At 41.0% G+C, this 10,454-nt stretch overlaps 1 non-coding gene across 1 annotated transcript; it reads left to right on the top strand.

Annotated features, from left to right (window-relative positions):
* The first annotated feature begins 9,214 nt into the window (after nt 1-9,214).
* TRNAK-CUU (transfer RNA lysine (anticodon CUU)) lies at nt 9,215-9,287 on the top strand. Its single transcript has one exon. It is a non-coding gene; the product is annotated as a tRNA-Lys (tRNA).
* Nucleotides 9,288-10,454: the final 1,167 nt, after the last annotated feature.

The following is a 10,454-nucleotide window of genomic DNA, read 5'->3' as shown; positions in this document are numbered from 1 at the left end:
TATCATTTGCCCATTTTTAAATCGAGTTATTTATCTTTTTGTAGTTGAGTTTTTGCAGTATCATGTAGATTTTAGAGATCAGACACTGATCAGAAATGTCATAGCTAAACACTTTTTACCAATCTGTAGGTAATCTTTTTATACTTTTGGTGAAGTCTTTGGATGAGCATAGGTGTTTAATTTTTAGGAGCTCCCAGTTATCTAGTTTCTCTTCTGGTGTTTGCATTGTTAATAATGTTTCGTATACTGTTTATCCCGTGTATTAGGACTCCAAGCGTTGTGCCTATTTTTTTCTTCCATGATCTTTATCATTTCAGATTTTACATTTAGGTCTTTGATCCAGTTCGAGTTAGTTTTTGTGCAAGGTGTAAGGTGTGAGTCTTGTTTCATTTTTTTGCACATGGATATCCTGTTATGTTAGCACCATTTGTTAAAGAGACTGTTTTTTCCCTATTTAACTGACTTTAAGCCTTTGTCAAATATCACCTGCTCATGTGTGGATGGATTTATGTCTGGATTCTCAATTCTGTTCCATTGGTCTATGTATCTGTTGTTGTACCAGTACCAGGCAGTTTTGACTACTGTGGCGGTATAATAGTTTCTGAAATCAGGTGGAGTAAGGCCTCCCACTTTGTTCTTCTTTTTCAGTAATGCTTTACTTATCTGGGGCCTCTTTCCCTTCCGTATGAAACTAGTGATTTGTTTCTCCAACTCATTAAAAAATGTTGAAATTTGGATTGGAATTGCGTTGTGTGCATACATCGCGTTTGGTAGAATAGACATTTTTACAATGTTAAGCCCTCCTATCCATGAGCAAGGTATTTTTTTCCACTTATGTGGGTCTCTTTGGTTTTTTTTTTTTTTTTTGGTTTCTTGCAGTAGCGTCTTGTAGTTCTCTTTGTATAGGTCTTTTACATCTTTGGTAAGATTTATTCCTAAGTATTTTATCTTCCTGGGGGCTCCTGTAAATGGCATTGATTTGGTGATTTCCTCTTGGATGTTCTTTTTGTTGGTGTAGCGGAATCCAAATGATTTTTGTATGTTTCTCTTGTATCCTGACAATCTGTTGAACTCTTAGTTTCAGCAATTTCCTTGAGGATTCCTTAGAGTTTTCTGTGTATAAGATCATGTCATCTGCAAATAGAGATACTTGTACTTCTTCCTTGCCAGTCTGGATGCTCTTTATTTCTTTATCTAGCCTAATTAGTCTGGCTAGGACCTGCAGCTCAATGTTGAATAAGAGTGGTGATAAAGGGCACCTTTGTCTGGTTCCCGATCTCAAGGGGAATGCTTTCAGGCTCTCTGCATTTGGGATGATGCTGGGTTTGGCTTTGTATAAATGCTCTTTAGTATAAATGCTCTTGAGGAATTTTCTTTCTATTCCTATTTTGCTGAGAGTTTTTATCATGAATAGCTGTTGGACTTTGTCAAATGCCTTTTCTGCATCAATTGATAAGATCATGTGGTTCCTGTCTTTTGTTTTATTTCTATGATGGATTACATCAATTGTTTTTCTAATGTCGAACCATCCCTGCATACCTGTTATGAATCCCACTTGATCATGGTGAATTATTTTTTTGATATGTTGTTGAATTCTATTAGCTAGGATTTTGTTGAGGATTTCTGCATCTAAGTTCATGAGGGATATAGATCTGTAATTTTCTTTTTTTCTGACTTTACCTGGTTTTGGTATCAGGCTTGTGCTGGCTTCTGACTTTACCTGGTTTTGGTATCAGGCATGTGCTGGCTTCTATGTATACCATCCTTCTCTATGCTCTTTACTATTAGTGGTGTTAACTCTTCTCTGAAGGGTTGGTAGAACTGTGCAGTGAAGCTGTCTGGGCCAGGGCTTCTTTTTGTTGGGATTGTTTTGAATACCTTTTCAATCTCTTGTTTTGGGTTTATTTAGTTGTTCTACATCTGTTTGTATTTGTTTAGGTAGGTAGTATATTTCCAGAAATTCATCCATTCCTTCTAGGTTTTCAAATTTGTTAGAGTACAATTTTTCATAGTAATTTGATATGATCCTTTTAATTTCAGTTGAATCTCTTGTAATATCGCCCATCTCATTTCTCATTGAAGTTATTTGCTTCCTCTCCTGTTTTTCTTTTGTCAGTTCAGCCAATGGTTTACTAATTTTGTTAATTTTTTCAAAGAACCAGTTTTTGATCTTGTTATCTCTTTCAATTTTTTTTTTTTGTTGTCTATTTCGTTTAATTCTGCTCTAATTTTATTATTTGCTTTCTCCTGGTGTCTGAGGGTTTCTTTAGTTTCTCTCTTTCTATTTGTTCCAGTTGTATGGATAATTCTTTATTTTGGACCTTTCTACTTTTTGTATGTGTGCATTTACTGATATCAATTGACCTTTGAGGACTGCTTTCACTGTGTCCCAAAGGTTCTGATAGGAACTATTTTCACTCTCATTGGACTCTACGAATTTCTTTATTCCATCCTTAGCATCTTCTATAACTCAGTCAATTTCAAGCAGAGTATTGTTCAGTTTCCAAGTGTTTGATTTCTTTTCCTTGCTTTTTCTGTTATTGATTTCTACTTTTATGGCCTTATGGTCAGAGAAGATGCTTAGTAATATTTCAGTATTTTGGATTCTGCTAAGGCTTGCTTTATGATGTAATATGTGGTCTATTGTAGAGAATGTTCCATGTGCATTAGAAATGAAATTATACTTGGTTGCTGTTTGGTGGAGTGTTCTGTATATGCCGAGGAGATCAAGTCGGTTGATTGTGGCATTTAAATCTTCTGTATCTTTACTGAGCTTGTTTTTGGATATTCTGTCATTCACCGAAAATGGTGTATTGAAGTCTCCTACTATATTTGTGGCGCTGCCTATCTCACTTTTCAGTGCTGTTAGAGCTTGTTTTGTGTATCTTCCAGTCCTGTCATTGGGTGCATAAATGTTTAATATGGTTATATCCTCCTGGTATATTATCCCTTTAATCATTATATAGTGTCCTTCCTCATTCTTTGTGGTGGATTTAACTTTAAAGTCTATTTTTTCAGAAATCAATATTGCTACATCTGGTCATTTTTGATTGTTCTTTGCTTCATATATTTTTTTCCATCCTTTGAATTTTAGTTTGTTTTTGTCTCTAGGTCTAAGGTGTGTCTCTTGTAAGCAGCATAGAGACTGATGGTATTTTTTAATCCATTCTGCCACTCTCTTTCTCTTTATTGGTGCATTAATCTATTTACATTCAGCATAATTATGGATAGATTTTTTTATCAGCTTAGTTAAATGCAGAAATTTTATATGTACAGTCTGATGAATTTTGACAAACATAACCATCACCTAGATCAAGTTATGGAAGGCTTCCATCAACTCACAAAGATCCTTTGGCCACTTTTGCAGTCAATCTCTACCTCACTCCCACTTAGGCAATCACCATTCTGTTTTCTATCTCCATAGATTAGTTTTGACTCTTGAAATTTACCTAAATGACTATAATTTTTTGTGGCTGTCTTTTTTTGTTGTTTTTAATGCAACCTAATGTTTTTGAGATATATCTATGTTGTGGAAACCCTGGTGGCATAGTGGTTAAGTGCTACAGCTGCTAAACAAAGAGTCGGTGGTTCAAATCTGCCAGGCACTCCTTGGAAACTCTATAGGGCAGTTCTACTCTGTCCTATAGGGTTGCTATGAGTCAGAATCGACTCAACAGCACTGGGGGTTTGGTTTTGGTTTTTATCCATGTTGCTGCATGCATGTATGTGTATTATTTTGGTGTTATCGATGAGTGTAATTTCAGTGTGTGAATAAAGGACAGTTGATGAACAAATGGGTCATTTCTAGTTTTGGCTACTGTGACTAAGGCTGGTATGAAAATTCTTGTACATGTCTTTCTGTGAATATGTGCATTCATTTCTTTTGGTTATGTACCTATTAGTGGAATTGCTGGGTTTTGGAGTTTTCCAGAATGGTTGAGTTATTTTACTGCCTCTAGGAACAGAGCTAACTCAGCCAACACCATCTATCCTTGTAGTGAGACGCCTGTAACCAGGGCAGTAGACTCACATGTGTCCAATCCTGGGTACCCTAAGAAATAGCAGTAGACTCTCTACCAGGGAAGGATCCTGACACCTTGGTTTTTCCACATGATGATGAAAAACCTTCCTGTACAGTTCTAGCAGAAGTTCCATCCTAGAGGTCTCTGCTGAGGACCCACAGAGATACAGAGAATATAACTAGATGAAACTGGGATGTTGCAAATAATTTTACTCTCCTGTTTTGTCGTTGTTTGTTTGTTTGTAACCTGGAAACAAATTTCTCATAACCATTGACTTGTCTTTTGCAATCTGGTGTAAAAGCAGGACATCTTATTCAGAAACTTTGAAACACGCAAAGTAGCCTCAGACTTAGCAGACTTCCAGTCTAGAGTAAGCTGATTCAAGGGAGAAGGGTGAAGGAGACACTTCTCCCAAATCCTGGGTGGCAGGAAGGGATCCCTTCAGATGAGTTCCTACAGCAGATCAGTGATCTTTGTTCTACTGTAGCAGTGAGTGGTAGTGGGGACTGTCACATCCTCCTGCAAGTAGGAGACCAATAAAGACCAATTTTAGTCCAGGATTCTGCTAGAGCTTCACAGCGTGCCATATTGTACAATAATCCTGTCCCCACCCCCATCAGCTATTCCCTTGGAAAACTTTAAAAACCTATAGATAAAGTTGAAAGAATAATACAACGATCACCTCACACTGTTATAGTAAGATCAGCAATTGACATTCATTTGCTCTTTCTGTCTCTACACATACCCACACAAACATACATATTTCTTTAGTAAATTCAGACCAAAGGAAAAAAAAAAGCTGCTAAATACTTCGGCATGTGTGTCCTGAGATTAAGGACATTATTCTATATCACCATAATTCAATTACCAAACTTAAGAATATCAACATTAATTCAATAATACCTAACATAGTGTCTGGTTACAAATTTCCTCCATTGTTTTGTAGATAGATATAAACATATCCTGAGAGTGAGAGTTGAGAGAGCAAAAGCCAGAGAGCCAGAGTGAAAGCAGACTGAGAGTTTTGGTGTTGTTGTTGTTTCTCCAACCTCCAATCAAGGCTCCTAAATGGCACTTGATTGTTGTATCTCTTTATTCCTAATTACATTGAACTGTCTCCCTAGACCCCTCCCTACTCCTTTGTTGGTGTGTTTTTTGATGATATTAAATTTTTGAAGAGGACAGACTCACTGTCTTGCCCTACATTCTGTTCAGGCTAAACACTTTGGTCAAGAACACTGCATATGTAATGCTGTGTGCTTTGAACAGCACCCTGTCAGGAAGGAAAGAGTGGTCAGTATGTTCATCACTGTTACTGATTCTACTGCAAAGATACATTTTTTCACTTTGTAATTTTTAAATAGTTTGTGGGATAATACTTAGAGAGTGTGTGAATGTACTGTATGTGTGCACGTGTGTATCCTGAAAAGTTTTAATGTTAGTTGATGATCCCTGCCTGCATCAATTGTATTAGTGCTTGCAACATGGAGACTCCTATGTCTATCTACAATTTTTAACCAAACATGTTGTGAGGTGCCATCAAGTGGATTTTGACTCACAGCGACCTCACTTGACAGAGTAGAAGTGCCCCATGAGGTTTCCTAGGCTGTAATCTTTACAGGAGCAGATCATCAGGTCTTATTCTCTGTAGAGACTGGCTTCTTTCCTGGGCAAGAGTAACAGCCCTCTGGGGTAGAAAGCAACCTTGGAGGTCCCTCAAGTAGTGTTTTCAAAAAACTAGGGAAAAAGTAGCAACTCATCAAGGCTAGGAAAAAACCTCTCAAGCTGTTTTTTCCAAAGAACCAAGGCAGAAGGCCACATAAAGGAACTCATTGCACCACAGATGTATAAAAAAATTGTTGTGCTGGCAAATGCATGAAGGAAAAGACTCACTGAGTTGGAAAAATGAAATGCAAATGCATTTAAACTACTATTGAACTCAAGTGAAAAACATTTAAACGTATGCCTTCCACTTTTGACAAAGATGGACTAACCAAAAACAAACCCGTTGCCCTGGAGTAGATTCCGACTGATAAAAAAACAAAACAAAACCAGCAAACCTATAAAACAGAACAGAACTGCTCCACAGGGTTTTCAATGCTGTGGTCTTTACGGAAGCTGATTTTCACATCTTTCTCCCTCTGCCACATCTTTCTCCCGCACAGCGACTGGTGGGTTCCAACTTCCGACTTTGGGTTAGCAGGCGAGCGCGCTTAACCACTGTGGAAACGGGGCTCCTGAACAAAAAAAGACGAATTTTATGAAAGACTGGTTTTCAAAACACTGGAAATCAGGCAACAAGTTTGACCAACCCTTGAAAACCAGGAAGCGAACAAGGTGAGCCCTAAGATAGCCCCAGCATAGTGGCTCTTCTGCAATTGCTCTTCCAGACTGTACCCTATAGAAATACCTGCACAAGTCGCCAAAGCTATGTGTACAAGAATGATGAAAGTGTTCATACAATAAATAATGGTACAAATAAACAATGGGAAAAGCCCTTTTAATGATGATGATTATCTTCTTTCAAGCATTTCCGGATTCCCAGGCGCATTCCTAATTTGTGTTCAATGACTCTTCTGGGAGGATCTGAGAGGACAGGAGGGTAACGGAGCTCTCTGCTTCCCGGGGTGGCCTCGAACTGCCAACCTTTCAGTTCAAATCCGGACGCGTTAAGGGGCTGCGCCACAGAGCCTTCAGTAGCCAGTGTTCCTGGTCTGAATAAACAGGGATTTCTCACTAACCACGAAGCCGCCCGCTTTCCGCGGCACAACTGCGCAGGTTTCGCAGCCTCGAAAAACCAGAAGAACTGGGGCCACAAATCGCGTTCTTCTTCACATTTGAAACCTGTGCTTTGGGTGAGTCTCAAGCAGGAAGAGCTGCCTAATTGCCTTCGCCCCTCCTTGCTCCTCTCCGGCCTCAGAAGCCAGCGACCACCGGAGACCCCCTACTCTGCGACCCCCGCCTGACCCGGGCCGGGCCCACGACAGGCTTAGACCCCCGGGCTTCGGCTCGTCCATTCCCGTTTTCTGCTCCGCCTTCGCCAGCCGGACCGCGCCTCCTGACGTCCCCGGCTGAACTTGGTTGCTGTGGTTGGGGCAGGAACTGGGAAAATAACAGGGGAAAGGGGAACAGCGAAGACGAGCGAAGGACAGCAGGAAGGCGTGGGTGAAGACGAGACCTCCAGGTGAATGCTTTTACTTCAAAAATGTTCAAGGAAACGCATCATCTGTCACCAAGTTTATGGCATGCGGTGATCAGATAGTGAGTGGTTGGTACTCTTCGTCGTGGCTGCAGTACCCTCGCGAACTGACTCCTCTTGAGGTCTGCCTTCAATTCTTGAGCAGTCTGCACCCCTTCTATGAGGCCATAGAGCGGCAGCACTCAGAGCTGCGAGTCAGCAGAAGAGAAAGAAATCCCGATAGTGCACAAACCTGGGGTCTGGTCATTCGGAAACTACAGACGTTCCCCACGAGTTAGGAGAAGGTGAAATCGTGCCTCTCGCTGAGTCTAATGAGAGTGTGCTCATAACCATTTTTCTGACTGAGATATTTCAGCTATCAACATGACTTTTTTAGACCAAAGAAGAATGAATTTGTAGGGAGTTTAAATCATAATCCACATAATACACAATCTTATCCCCATCCTCCATCCCCCGTGTTTATCTTAACAGTTAATTCATCAAATGTAACTCACATAGTGTGAAATGTAAAAACCTTAACTGGACGGCTCATTAAAATGGAAAATGTAACCATCACCCAGATCGAGTTATAGAAAATTTCCATCATCCCAGCAAGGTCTGTAGAACCCTTTGCCAATCAATCTCCGCTTACTTATTCACTCTTATGATTTCTATCACCAGAGGTTAGTTTTGCCTTCTCTTGGATTTCACATTAATTAAGGTATATCTTGTTTTTTTTTTTTTTTTAGTACCCGGCTTTTTTTTTTTTTTTTCAGTCAAGCAGTGTCGTGTTTTTGAAATAGATCGATCCACATTGTTGCCTACCTGCTTCACTAGTTAATTTCTACAATATTAATGCAGGTTATTCCAAAGTGTGGATACACGAATACTGATGGGCAGTTGGGTTATTTCTACTGTTTCCTCGTGACCAAGGCTGCATGACTACTTTTGGATGAGTCTCTTGTGGACGTGTGCATCCATTTCCCTTGAGGACTTAAGTACCGTCATTCTGTGCGGTGGCTTTGATGGAATACTGGTTAGGTCTCTGCGTTGTGGCCTCAACAACGTCAATTCAAATCCCAGTCACGGCAGGTAATTGCAACTTCTTTCGGCAGACTTACCTTTTAAAAGTTGTAATTCTGCTTTTGCTGGAGGCAGCCTCTCGGAAGCCCAGTCTAAGAACTGGTGAATAATACTTTCTACCACCCACACGTAGAGACGCTTCAGGGCAAAATGAAAATCCGCGGGAGCAGTAACCAAGGCTGCAAGGACAGTCTCCTTCGGCCTTTCCGGGAGCAGCGGAGAGTCCCTTTCAGAGGATGACCCCAAAGCTCACCGCTTCTTTCAGAGACTGGAGATCTGAATGCTCTGGGGAGAGGAGCCAAGGATCCCGCGAGCAAGTACGCATGAGGCCCTGAATCCGATCTGAGTTTAAAACTCGGTGGGACCTTTATACGCAAAGAATATGCACTTCTATTCAGGCCACACAAAATTTTAGTATTTGAAAACGAAATTGTGCTCCCAATATATATAGTGTATTGGACCTACTTTCCAATAACACTTGCCCTCTTCCTTCTGCCCCCTCCCCACCATGGTTTAAGGGAGAAAATGGTTTTGGACTGGGAAGAAGGAGCTTGGGCTGCAGCTCCAAGGTCCAGGACCAAGAGTTTCCGCTCCCTTCCTGCTCCTCCTGGTTGTTTGCAGCATTCATTCCCCTCCCCTCGTGCTCTATCGGTGTCTGAGTCCTCAAAACCGGGTTCTCAGAGTGTCCGGGTCCAGAAGGAATTTTCAAGAAATACTGGGGTTTCAGAACTCTTGATTCCCACGTCCGGTGAGTCCACTCGACCCTGCGCAAACTGTCTTTGAGCCTCAAGTTTTTCAGTGGTAACAGGTAGAGATTGCGTCCATGAAAATCTACACCGAGGGGTTACTTTCACACTGAGGAATAATTTAGACCATTGACTCAAGCCCTCTAAAGACAATGATATTTATGTAGAAAAGGAATGAATTCAGTGCCCGACTAGCTCAGTCGGTAGAGCATGAGACTCTTAATCTCAGGGTCGTGGGTTCGAGCCCCACGTTGGGCGGGTGCTTTTGCCCTCCAGTCCATTGTTAAAAAATCTTCTCTAGTCGCTGACCTACAGGATATTTAAAAAAAGAAAAACCCGTTGCCATCGAGTGAGTTACAACTTATAGTGGCGCTGCGGAACATAGTAGAACTGCCCCGTAGGGTTTCCAAGAACCGCTGGTGGATTTGAACTGCGGACCTTTTGATTAGACGCGGAGGTCGTAACCACTTAACGACCTCAGCTCCACCAACGGAATTAAAAAAAAAAATTTTTTTTAACGGAATTAGGAGCTTCTAAATTGCTCGTTGCTGCCACTGAGACTTCCTCTCACTTATTTTGGAAATGTTATTAGGGGTGACCACTCCCTGGAGACGGACATCATGCTGGTTGTGGGTCTGTGAAGAAGAAAAAGATCCGCAACGATGTGGACTGATCTAGTGGCTACAAGAATGGACTCAAACATAGCAACGATTGTGAGCATGCTGCAGGACCTGGCAGTGTTTCATTCCGTTGTACATTCTGTGACCAAGAGTCGGAACCCACTCGAGGGCACCTAACAACAGCAACAATATATTTTCAAAACCTCAGGAAAAAAAAAAATAGAGAGAGAAGAAAAATGTATTTTAGTGCGTGTGGTGAAAACACACATAACAAAACCTATGCCTATTCAAGGATTTTTACAACTCGGTGACATTGATTACAATCTTCAAGCTGTGCAACCATTCTCACCATCCTTTTCCCAATCATTTTGCTGGGAAATGATTTATCCTTAAACATAAAAAGTGATTCTCCCAGAACAAGAGATCTTGGAGGCATGTAAAGAAGACCCTGAGGCTTGTGAAGAACTACCCTGAGACCATCTCTCCACTTGCCTCCCTATCTTCCCAGGGAGGCAGTCATGGGACAGTTTCTCATTGCGTTCCAGGTTCTGATGAGATTCGAGGTTTTATGTTCTGTTCACCCTCAGGCTATAGCTGCAAACTATAAAACTGCTTAGCTGCTGTCTAAAATTGGCATATCACCAACAGGTATCCCACAGCTCTTGTTGGAGTCATCAGGCCCCTTTTGTTCCCATGTCTTCCTTTTTGGTGTGTGGGATTAGAACCAAGGCACCTTTGGCTACATCTCCTTTTGTTGTTTATATAAGTAATAAATTGTCTGAATCTAAACCACCCAGGCCTTGGC

The sequence above is a fragment of the Elephas maximus genome, chromosome 3 (genome assembly GCF_024166365.1).
Source record: "Elephas maximus indicus isolate mEleMax1 chromosome 3, mEleMax1 primary haplotype, whole genome shotgun sequence".
Lineage (NCBI taxonomy): Eukaryota > Metazoa > Chordata > Mammalia > Proboscidea > Elephantidae > Elephas > Elephas maximus.
Note: the sequence above shows the minus strand (reverse complement) of the source record. Positions and strands in the feature narration are given on the sequence as shown.